Source organism: Ostrea edulis, chromosome 7 (assembly GCF_947568905.1).
Source record: "Ostrea edulis chromosome 7, xbOstEdul1.1, whole genome shotgun sequence".
Taxonomy (NCBI): domain Eukaryota; kingdom Metazoa; phylum Mollusca; class Bivalvia; order Ostreida; family Ostreidae; genus Ostrea; species Ostrea edulis.
In genome coordinates, this window is record NC_079170.1 from 24,889,045 (window position 1) to 24,901,861 (window position 12,817).

The window sequence follows — 12,817 nt, forward strand, 5'->3', positions numbered from 1 at the left end:
CATATATTTCTTACCTAAGAATGTACGAACATTAAATAATGTAAATGTGATGATTTCGATGGTTTCAACTGTTAATATTAAACGTTGCTCCACAAAAAATGAATTGCATTGAGGGAATATATCAGTTCTCATACGAGATTGATTATGAGGGAGGCGGAATCTGTAATAACTCAAAAAGTCTGATAAAAGCATGTCAAGATGACGGATCCCCACCACAGATAACCAGGTTTTTGATATCACATACGTCAGTTGTCCTGAAGAATCCACATCATTTGTAAGGAGTGAGTATCTATAACTACAACAGGCTATAGACAATATTTCTGTCTTTTATTTGATTTCCATGTATTTATCCTTACTGATAGAATTCTTAAAATGAAAGTAAATATATGTACCAGTGCTTATCCAATGCAAATCAATTTGTAAGTTCAAATTTTCAATCGTTTCTTTCAGTTATTGTAATGATGCAATCTGTCGCGGTAGTTTACTTGTAGAGCAATCGTTTCGTAACTGGGAGGTCGTGCATTCGAGTCCCGCTCGTGTCATGGCCGCATCAGACCTAAAACGCTAAAATAAGTAGTGATTGCTCCTTCGCCAAACGCTCGCAATTTAGAAGTGAGAATGACAGGTTTTTCGGATATAAATTTAAAAACAGGGGCAGGTGTTGGCACGCTAAAGAATCCTCACTGCTACGGCCATGAGCGCTAAGCATAGGTCTAATTTTTAAAACTTCACCTACAGCTGGTGACGTCACAATATGAGTGACAGTTCTTGACTGGTCGTAAAAACAAGTAATCAATCAATTACCTTGATCTGCTAGATTTCTCATAGGAATAAATTGCGTTCCATTATTAGCTGACCTGTTTTTTGTGTTCTTGAAAGGCAGAGTTTATTCAAAAGTTTTTACGTGAAAAGAAAATATATTTTGCTGTGGTTTTCAACACGACATTTAGATATATCAACTATCAATACTTGCGATTTCCATTAGTGGAATTCTTCAAAATTAAAGGCGCGTAAAGTCGTGCTACCGGGACAAAGTAAACATTAGGCACACGTAATATGGCATTGAATACGAATTATAACCAACTGCATACCACAACACTGATCAAAATTCTAAAGTTAAAAGTTATAGACAACACAATTTTGAATAGAGTTATACATATACATATCAAAAGCATCCACAACAACCAGCTTTCGATTGCCATCTGAAAATAAATGACATCGTTATCCCGATTACCAAGTTAACTAACGCTTGTACTAAACTTGAAATCGGAGGTCTCGACACACAAATGACACTACGAATTTGCCAAATAACACCAACTTTAGTGTTAATTGAAAATAATAAAGTAAAATTGTGTGAACATTCGATGCTCTTTGTAAAGAGATATGTTGATTGTTTCTTTGACTGAGACACAGAAAACCACTTAAGACTGTTTTATTCACTCATCAATCCACTTATACATTTGACTGCTGATAACTCCGTTTACCTGATCAGGATATAGGACTCACGGCGAGTGTGACCCGTCAACAGGGGATGCTTACTCCTCCTAGGCACCTGATCCCACCTCTGGTGTGTCCAGGAGTCCGTGTTTGCCCAACTATCTATTTTGTATTGCTTGCAGGAGTTATGAGATTGATCACTGTTCGTTATCTTCGCCTTGCTAATAATATAACTATTAAATTCATCTGCTGCATGCTCTTTATTCAATATTAATTTTACCCTCTGCCACATTTCTCAGAAACCTTTAATTCGTCATTTCAGTCAATATAGCCTTCCTGGAATACAAGTAATCAACGATTTTATACACCACCATTCTTCACGATTAATCAAGGAACAGGATTTTTGACATCATGTACAGCTGCTTCCTGAATAAAAATAAATCTCCGAGATCAGCCATCCAAAAATGACTTAGTTAAGCATATTGCTGAATGTAGGTAGAAATATTATGAAGTATACTTTAAAGCCTTTGTAGTTCCTCCTTGACAATATTTACGTAATTTTTAGAGATTGTCTTCCAACAATCGATTGGAATTCCCATGTGTGGAAACTGTGCGCTCCTTTACTAGATAATCTGTTTTAAAATTCATGTGAGGGAGAAAAATGAATTCTTCCTTTAGCCTTCAACACGACATTGGGATAAATCAACGACGTTTTATCTCTTTACACTATTCAATTTCATTCATATGTTGATTTGATATATAACATCGAACTCGAAACGCAACAAAGTTTTTTCTCGTCTGCTTTAATTTAGACGTTTTATTGAACATAGACATCAACGGCAAACTAACGATTCAACCTCAGTAATGTCAATTTCCCATAGTTTCAATATCACCTGTATGTGGTGTTTATGTCGCTTAACTGATTACAAACACTGACTGAAATCTGTGTATGATCAATTTGTAAACCCAGGCAAGCTACTACATGTAACAAATAAATTGATGTTACTGGGGTTTTAAGAAACTTGTTTCAAGTCAGCATTTCACAAATGGTATGGTCGTTATAATGATCGTTTTAGCAAATAAAACCTGTAATCAGCCCGAATGTTGTTTGATGTGCTTCATGCCATTTTTATATAATGACTTTGACTACGTATTACTCTATTTACATGATCAAGAGAAGGGGTTCCCAGTCAACAGGGGATGCTTCCTCCTCCTCGGCACCCTATCTCACCTCCTATGTATCTTAGGGTCCGTGTTTATCATAATCTCAATTTTGTATTCTTTATAGGATTTCGGAGATTGATTACTCATTGTTATTTTCACCTTTTTACATTGATACCGTAATTACATATATTAATGCGTGACAGATATTTGAACATTGACACAAGTAATTAACAATTGAAGTATTGCGTAGTTAGGGGTAACGAAATGATTGATGTTTCTTATTGTATTTTTCCAATCAGAGTAAAACGTGTTGTGTGCAGCATACATCATTTTGACTGGATTTTTCATTGGTATTACTTTTCTTTGTTCATTTCTACTAACCCTTGAACAGTGTTTGTACGTTGGGTTATTGTGCTTTCTAATCTGTCTCTTACTCATATATCAACAACAATATTTCTCGTCAACATTTTGAATGCATGGGTTATTGGTATACTTGTACTGTATGAACAGTGGCGATAACGAACAGTAATTAATCTTAAATCACATTAAGAATACAAAATTATGAAAAGAGCAAACACGGACCCCGGACATACCAGGAGGTGAGATCAGGTGTCTAAGAGGAGTAAGCTTCCCCTGTTGACGGGTCACACCCACTGTGAACCCTATTTCTTGATCAGGAAAACAAAGTAATCCATAGTCAAGCGTATGGATATCTTTTTAATTATCATCCCTATTATTCATTGACTCTCATTATCTCCAAAATGTCATCTCTCTCAAATTTGTAATATCCCACTGAAAGAATCACAATCCGCACTCGATTAATGGACATCTTGTTGCATAGGAATGGTAATTTTATTTTCAAAGTTGAAGTTACATGATTAGTCAGAGATTAGAATGGCTCACTATCCGTTACGATAGCTAACGTTTGTAGATTCAAATACCCTTTATAACCGTCACATAATGAAAATTCGTATTTGGATATCATAAGAGTTTAACGAATGTGAGGTAACATGTTCTACTGTAAGTTCCTTTACTCTGTCATTTTGCCACATAATAAAGCATGTTTCCCGACTAAATTGGTACTGGATATTTTCATGAACCATCTAGCAGTTAAGATTTTGTAGGAAAATATTTAAAATAAAGGAAAAATTTACAAATAATGAAATTATGACACTATTTGAAGTGAAGATTTGTACAAGGTTTATACTAAAATTCAAGATAAAACTTTTGATTACTCACATTCATTAAAGATGCGTTGTGCAGTTTAGGATAAAAACGCTATGTACAAAATGTAGGAAATCCGTTTAGCATTTCATTTGTACAACAGGTCTTCCACTATGAAAAAAAGTAAAAATATCGAACAGTGATCATTCTCATAACATTGTCAATATTACGAAATAAAGAGTAGGACAAATACGGATCCTAGACACACTGGACGTGCAATTAGGTGCCTAGGAGAAGTATCCATCCCCTGTTGAATACAGAAGATCAGTTACAATTTCACCAAAAAAAAATTTGTTTCTACTTGTTGAAGATAGAAAGCACAGATATATTTTGATTTCCCATTCAGCAATATACGATGCAATTCAGTTGGGCAAAAAAGCGAGAGATCCTCAATACAAGACCCCAGCAATACACAATACTCATTAACCCACCGGTCAAGATGGTCATGTGCGAAGTAGATTTTCTCCGCAATTATTTTCTCCATCGAGTTGGACTGCTAAATTTGGCTGATAGATGGATGTTTCTCTACTTTCCTCAGCCGGCTGCAGTCAGCAGATCACATGAACGCATTCAGTGCTCCCATTTGATTTTTGTGTACGTTTTCCTTAAGCCAGAGTAATGGGTATGATATGATTGTCTTTCATTTCAGAAGATGATACTATATTTTAGAAGCATTTAATTTTGTTCAAAGTGTCATACTAAATCATGAATATAATCTCAGCGTTGAGGTCTTACGATAAATTTGATCGATGATTTTCAGAGTTCAAATATCTGATGTAAAAAATCCAGTTCATAAAAGTCAGTACAACTTCCAATCCATTCACTCATTGCATCACAACTTGCATGACAACTCTTTAACAAAGTTGATTTTAGAAGTTGTAGCGACAAAAATGAGTTTTTGTTTTTATCGAGTGAACAAAACTAATTACAGACCATAACATACACTAGTCCTCTTTCACGAGTCCGGTTTACATTTGCGATTCCAAGTTCACAACCTTGTTAAGGAGTAGCATTTGCACACACATGTAGTATGTTATGCTGCGATACCAGCATGAAAGGCGAAGATAACGAACAGTGATCAATCTTATATCATACAGTAGCATACAATACACACAATAACTCCGTTTACCTGATCGAAATATAGGGCTCATGGCGGGTGTGACTGGTCGACAGGGTATACTTACTCCTCCTAGGCATCGTATCCCACCTCTGGTTTATCCGGGGGTCCGTGTTTGCCCAACTCTCCATTTTGTATTGCTTACAAGAGTTATGAGATTGATCACTGTTCGTTATCTTCACCTTTCACAAATTTCCCTGTGTACGTTTTTTTCCGGTCAGTTCTCCCCTATAATATCTCTAAAACTTCATTGTTATTTCGGATTTCAAACATTTCGGTTGAGCATCACTGAAGAGACATTATTTATCGAAATGCGCATCTGGTGCATCAAAATTGGTACCGTATAAGTTTTACATTGTAAACAAGTGGCGGAGTCTCCCGCTTGTGAATTTTGCACTCATATGGAGACGTGACTATTGCCAGTAAGGCCAGTAAGGCTGCAAAATTTACGCCTATGCTCGGGACTTAGGGACTTCCAACAGGGAGGGATCTTCATCGTGTCACACCTGCTGTGACACGGGGCCTCAGTTTTTGAGGTATCATCCGAAGGACCGCCTGATTTAGTCGCCTCTTACGACAAGCAAGCGGTACCCATTCTATCCAGGTCCCCCTCGGGAGAATTGGAATAAAATCATGTAACCTAGAGTTTACTTCAAAACATATTAAAAAAAAACCAAGTCCATTTTCGTTATTTTCGCCTCTCAGTCATACTTTTTATTGACTTGTGAATAGAATGATGTGATGTGTGGTCAAAATTCTACAATTTTCTACACAATCATAAAGTTTAAAAAGAAATCTTGTACGGTTATACGCCATTTTTATCAGGTCAATTCATAAATAGAAATGCACTACAGTTAACATTTCATAATTAGCACAGAGGAGCAAACTGGAAGATAGCAACACTCATGTTCATTTTTACGTCAATCATCGGAGCGAGAGCGTTTAATGTCACATCTACATTTGTATCGCCTCTTTCTCGGACATCGCCTCGTTCGCTTGCAATGACCATCCTCTCCAAAAAGCAATTGACATTTTCTTTTACATGGTGCAGAATAACAGCTACGCCTTCTCTTGTAGCATTCTCCGATGTAATGTCTACCTTCAGCCCATGAGTCCAATAGACACACCAGTGCTAGGACTCCAAGAATAATGATTGTGCTTGGTTTCATCTAAGAGAAAACATATCCAATTTGAAACACAAAGTGAAAGAATATGATCAAATATATAACTTAGTATACTCGGCTCAATCCTTTAAGTGATTTGCTGTTACCAGCAACCAACAATACAGATGAACCGTGGTATTTTCAACATTTCATCAGAAGGTACATATGTGTTATTAATTTAATAACTTGTTCTAAATAGTTACTTACATTCGGTTGAGTTCAGTATTCAGTGTCGTATGCGTGAGGTATCCTGGTCAACGATATATTAGTTTATTTTTTTATATATCATCGTGGTCGTATATATGCAGATGTTCCAACGATTATCTTCGAGCAAGATCATTCATCATTTCAAAATTATAATGAAATAGAAGCCTTACAGTGCTTCGAAATGCAATTTTAATTCAACGTTACGGGTTAAAATGACAAAATACAGATAGAGTTGTGGAAATTTCCAGTTCTAGATACACAAAGCACAGTGTAATTGGATAAAGAGGGAAATTAAGTTCAGTCTTCACAAAAAACCCTCTTTTTCCAGCTACACTATATGTAAACTAGCGGGCATGCTTTATACATATTCAAAGGTCTGCCTCTAAGTATAGCCACATCTAAGTATTCAACTCCTGATACATTTCATGAACACAGTAGTCTTCCAAATACAGTAAAACTCCAATATAGCGAAAACGGATATAGCGAAATTACGGCTTTTGCGAAGTGTATATACATGCAATACATCTGCAAGTTTATGACGTGGAAGGATAACACAGGTGTATTTGAGCCCTTCATAACAAATAAAACCCCACAATTCAAGGTAATCCATGTGATCATCACTTACCATTTTATCCTGAGGTATTCAAGAATTCTAAAGAAAGAAACTCATTCTGCATGACAACGAACGAATAGCTAGTGACATGAGAGAGTTTGACAGCATTCAGATGTCCAATTTAAGATCTACGGGACTGTAGTGCGGAATAAGTTGGATAAAAAAGTAGTAACTTGCGTTAACCTTGGATATATTGTATATACACACCACTCTGTCACTGGGAGTTTTACCAGTCATCTCATAAGTCATATTTACAATATAAAATGTAAATGCCTTTCAATATCAAGAACTAGTATCTCATCTATTGTAATTCTAAATACTTGAAAATGCGTCGTTGAAACAGGGGACTGTCTCAGACATTTTATTCAAATAACCACCGGTCTACAATCAACAGTAAAAGGCTGATATAAACAATACCCTCTAGCATCCGCGGTCACTGATGGAAGACCATTGCAGTTACAATTAGTGATCACGATCCGTGTTGATCTTGTGCAGAATTAAAAGACAAAGAATAATGAGGAATGCATGAGTTGAAGTCATGTACATTCCGCGTTGATGGTATAAATAAACAGATTGTAAATTGGTTTGAGCAGCGAGTAAATGGAGAAGTGGAAAACTATACATGTAATTATTATTTTGTACAGTCACTATAACATGCATTTCTTAATTTCACATTATGAAGCTGTATATACCAGTACTATAAAATAATAGTTGCATTGTCATGACATTCATATCAATCAACAATTATTGACTCTCTAGGAGAGTAAATTCCCAGGAAGATACATCACCTAACACTATGTGATATTTCCCTCCAAAAAGGAAACGTATTCATTTGATAATCCCCATTACAATTTTGGTAATTACAGCAGATTACAATAAAAATGTTAACTTTATCGGAGCTGTGAATTTTGATATCATCTTCAAGAGTGGAAATAAATGCCAGGGATTTTTAAATCAAATTTTTTTAAAGTGAATCTAGAATGAAAAGTATAAATCCTATAAGCAATACGAAATAAAGAGTTGGGCAAACAGGGATCCCTGGAAATACCAGAAGTGAGTTCAGGTGCCTAGAAGGAGTAAACATCCCCTGTTGACCGGTCACTCCCGCCGCCAGACGAATCTAGAGATTTAAAGTTACATACGTACTAATGACTACAAAAATTGTCTCCAAACTAACATTGCTAAAAGGGTATGCTACACCAGAGAAATTTGATATAGATGAAAAGTGAAGGATATGTACAACAGTATTTTGAAATTGAAAACTTTCAAATTTACTTTATTTAGTCAAACTATGCAGGTTTAGTTGAAAGCAACCTGAGAAAAAGTTAAAACCCCTGCTGGGCTCGAACACGTGATCTACAGTTCAGCAGTCGACGTGCCAACCTTCTGAGCTACTCAACGTCATTTAGCATTGGACCTCATGGCGGATTGGTTTTTCCAAATAAGAAATCCTTATAACAACCATAGACTTCTGAAAATGCTGACTTTAAATAAACTCTTGAAACCCCCTGTAAATTAAACTTCTTTGAGAATAGCTTTTCCCCAGGATAAAAATTGATCATACGTAGACCATGTCCTTGCATATGGAATCGGTGGATCTACATGAAAGGTGACTATAACTAACAGTGATCAATCTCACAACTCCTATAAGCAATACAAAATAGATAGTTGGGCAAACACGAACCCCTAGACACACCAGAGATGGGATCAGGTGCCCAAGAGGAGTAAGCATCCCCTGTCGACAGGTCACAACCGCCGTGAGCGCTATATCTTGATCACGTAAACGGAGTTATCTGTAGTCACATCAGTGTGCAAAGAACGGCCTAACAATCGGTATGAAACACGTCAGACAGCATCTGACCCAATGATAAGGTGTATTGGCAAACTAGATCGTTATAACGACCATAGAATTTGCGAAATATTTACTTTAATTGAGAATCATGAAACCCCTGTACCATCAACTTGTTTGTCAGTAGCTTGCCTCGATTTAAAAACTGACCATACGCAGAACAAGCTCTTGCATATCGAATCAGTTGAGAGATATAAACACAATATGCAGGTGATAATGGGATATTGCTACACGAATATGGGAAGTTGACGATGGAGAAGCTGAAATCACCCTGCTTGTCATACAGTTGAGTTGTCAGTTTGCCGGTAACGTTTACTTTCAATAAAATATCTAAGTATGAAGCAGAAGTGAACGGCTCTCTGGTGTCTTTTATTTCGAGCCCTATATCCCGTGAGCCCTATATCCCGATCAGGTAAACGGAGTTACCTTATTCGACATCTAAATGTCGAATTGAAGGCCACAGCAAGAGATTTTTATTCTCATTTACAAGTTGAGGAATAAATTATGCTTCATATGAATATAAAAACAGGTCAGCTAACAAAGGAACACAATTCGTGCCCATGGGAATTTCAATAGACTGTTGGAAGACCTGATCACCAAAGATGTTGTCCCGAAGATGTTGTCAATGAGGAACTCAAGCATATTTTATATTTCAACTTACATAAACACCAAACGAAGTAATAAGTAAATATTGCTACACAAATATGGAGTTGACGATGACGAAGCTGAAGTCATTCCGTTAGTTTAATTGTTAGTTTGTAGTTAACCTCTATGATCAGTAAAACATCCATTAGGAAGACTGGTCTATCCAAATGTTCCCCAAGAGACTTCTGAAGTTACCACAATATACCTTGTATAAATTGTTTTCACAGAAGGCAACACAATTAATGCAGAGCACTATTCCCCCCTAGACGTTCTTTAAACATACCTATAAATGTACAATAATTTAATACAATATAATACAATACAGAGTATATACTTAACAATAATAATGATGATAATAATAAAAAATAATAACAAAAATAATACAATGTTCAATATTCCAATGATTGGAAAAGATAAATCGTTTGGTCTTAACTACGTTTCTTATAGAATGTTTAAAACTTGAACGTGCTCATCATACAGATACCGCTAATTTACATCAGAGTGGTACACATAGTATTAAAGATTTATTTCAAAGAATTTTTTTCTTCTGAATATACAGGGATGCATCATTATCGGATTGAGATTCTAAACAGCATTTCTAGACGAATGAATAACGGGCAACCATGATCATATGGATAACCAGGAATCAGGCAATAGCAAACTTTTTATAAGAAAAAGGATCTGTAAAATCGCAAGCAATATTTATCAGGAGAATGAAGCACGAAAAATTAAATAAATAACAGAACGTTTTAGAACAAAAATGTGTTTTAGATGTGTTCAAACACTGCGGGGGCATCCACGATGTATAAATAATGGCGAAGATGATGAATTGTGAGCAACATCGAATACAATCCTCGCTAGAATTGATGCTTGTTTTTACGGTTTATGAATACGGAGTAACTATTTCAAGGAAGTATTACCCCTTATAGTGAATCGATACTAATACTTGGTGATAAGAAAGCATTGTTCGATATGTTTTATATGATGACATTTTAAATATTTTTTGTAATATAAGTGGCATAGTATTTTCTAATTGTACACAGAGGATATAAGTTACTAGCAACTGATTTTGGAATTTAGTTTTATATTAGCAGTAGTATTAGAACGTATTTTCTATGTGAACTCTAAGTAGTTTCTTTTTCAATGTTAACATTTTCTAGAAAATGACAAGAACCATGGGAAAATAAAGACTGAGGAATTTAATTTTGACTTTCTTTTGTGTGTACCCAAATCATGTCATATATTTTGTCTTCGATGGGTTTAAAATCATTTGATTTTGAAAACACCATGTTATAATTCGACAGCTATCTGAATAAAGAAATATGGACAATAAAGCATTGTTACTTTTATGTATTTTCCATTATCAGCTAAAAGATTCAAGATGTTCATTATATAACGAAATATCATTGATATATAAGAAAAATAGCAAGGGGCCCACGATAGATCCCTGTGACACTCCCATTGTAATACTTAAGGTGTAAGAGAATATCGAACCAATCTACACTATAGACTATAACGAACAGTGATCAATGTCATAATTCCTATAAGGAGTACGCAATAGAGAGTTGGGCAAAAACGGACCCCTGGATATACCAGAGGTGGAATCAGGTGCCTAGAAGGAGTAAGCATCCCCTGTCGACCTTTCACACCCGCCGTCAGCCCTATATCTTGAACAGGTAAACGGAGTTATCCGTAGTAAAAATCAGTATGCCAAGAATGCTTCCGAAATTAAGAAGACGGAATATGAGCAATTTGCGAATTTGAAACAAACGAAAGGCGACGGACAAATTTTGATTAGAATACACCACTTGAGCGTATGGTTTCGGTGAGCAAAACTATTGCATTATTTCTGTATCTCACACATTATGGAACAATATGTTAATTATTGTTAAAACTGGTTGTAACGTTACACATCTCCGCCGGTAGTCTCTTCATAAGATTGTGGTTGTGTTGTGATTGCTGTTGGTTTCTCCACGTCGTTTACATTTGGTTCCTGATCGGAAGAGGCTGGTAGCTCAGATTCAGCAACTGGGAGCTGACTATCTGGTGAACCATTGACAGTATTAACGACGCTCGGTCCCTGAGACTCCATCTGACGTCTCTGCTCCAATTCATACCTTCTCTGATTTTGTCGCCTTCGGCGCCCCTTGATATCACAGCAATCCGTTGTAATGCAACATAAACCCCAGCCGCTACCTAGTAGGAAAAATATGAATACTTCTTCACTAGCATGACAGATCATAAATCGCAGTGTTTGGATAGAGCTTAATAATCAGACAGAGAAAGCTAATGGGTGCAAAGTGCGCGCTCTAACCCACTAGGTTACCAGGACCGGTAACATTCATAGTTAGAAATACAATTCACTCCAACAGATGATATTAAGAAAATTTATCTTGCATATATCAACATAGAACTTATACATAGTAAATGATGTCTTTTAAATATAAACCTATCCCGTAGGGATCCGGGTTAGAATAGGTCCTCAGTACCCCTTGCTTGTCGTAGAAGGCGACTAAATGGGGCGGTCCTTCGGAAGAGACCGCAAAAACCGAGGCCCCGTGTCAAAGCAGGTGTGGCACGATAAAGATCCCTCCCTGCCCAAAGGTCATACGCGCCGAGCATAGGCCGAAATTTTGCAGCCCTTCACCGGCAGTGGTGACGTCTCCATATGAGTGAAATATTCTCGAGAGGGACGTTAAACAATATTCAATCAATCAATCAATTAAATGTAAACGTGAAAATTCAAAGGTCAAATAGTCATTTGTTCAATTTTTAAAATCAATTTAACAATCATGTGAGTAATCGGAAGTCATTCAGTGAAGAGGGGACACCCGGGATAGTACAAGGTCTGTGGTATGACATCCGCAATTTTGTAAAATTAATTTATAACCACTTCGACTTAATACCATGCACCATTCACAACAAAATGACATGGTATGACCCTTATAACTAGTAATGCTCTCAAAGAAAATGTATTTATGATGATAAAGTATTTGATAACATAAGCTCACCTCTTCCTTGCACGGCATGACCATCTAAACTGTCATCATCTGAAAATAATTACATTCCACTGAATGAGTTAATTCAAGCCTTCATCCAAGCTTTGTTTCATTCTACAATGAAATGATACCATTCTTGTCCCCAACCTCTGTTGGGTCAAACAGGGAGATGACACTGCACAGTTTTTGGTGATATAAGAATGTTTCATATCCAAGTAGACTGACCTACTGTAACATATCTGTCAATTATACACATGTACCGAGTGAGTGAAATAATTTTTACGGAAGGAACAATGATTCTTTCTTTGATGAAGCGCGTTATTCAATCTGTCTGCTTACTGTTCGGTGTTAATAGCATACTAGATTTCAGGAAAATAAATCATTAATGGCTTAAATATA

At 36.3% G+C, this 12,817-nt stretch overlaps 1 long non-coding RNA gene across 1 annotated transcript; it reads right to left on the reverse strand.

The window, feature by feature from the left end:
* Nucleotides 1-5,624: 5,624 nt before the first annotated feature.
* LOC130047954 (uncharacterized) lies at nt 5,625-6,377 on the reverse strand. Its single transcript, XR_008796771.1, has 2 exons — nt 6,313-6,377; nt 5,625-6,111 (listed from the first exon to the last, which is right to left on the reverse strand). It is a non-coding gene; the product is annotated as an uncharacterized LOC130047954 (long non-coding RNA).
* Nucleotides 6,378-12,817: the final 6,440 nt, after the last annotated feature.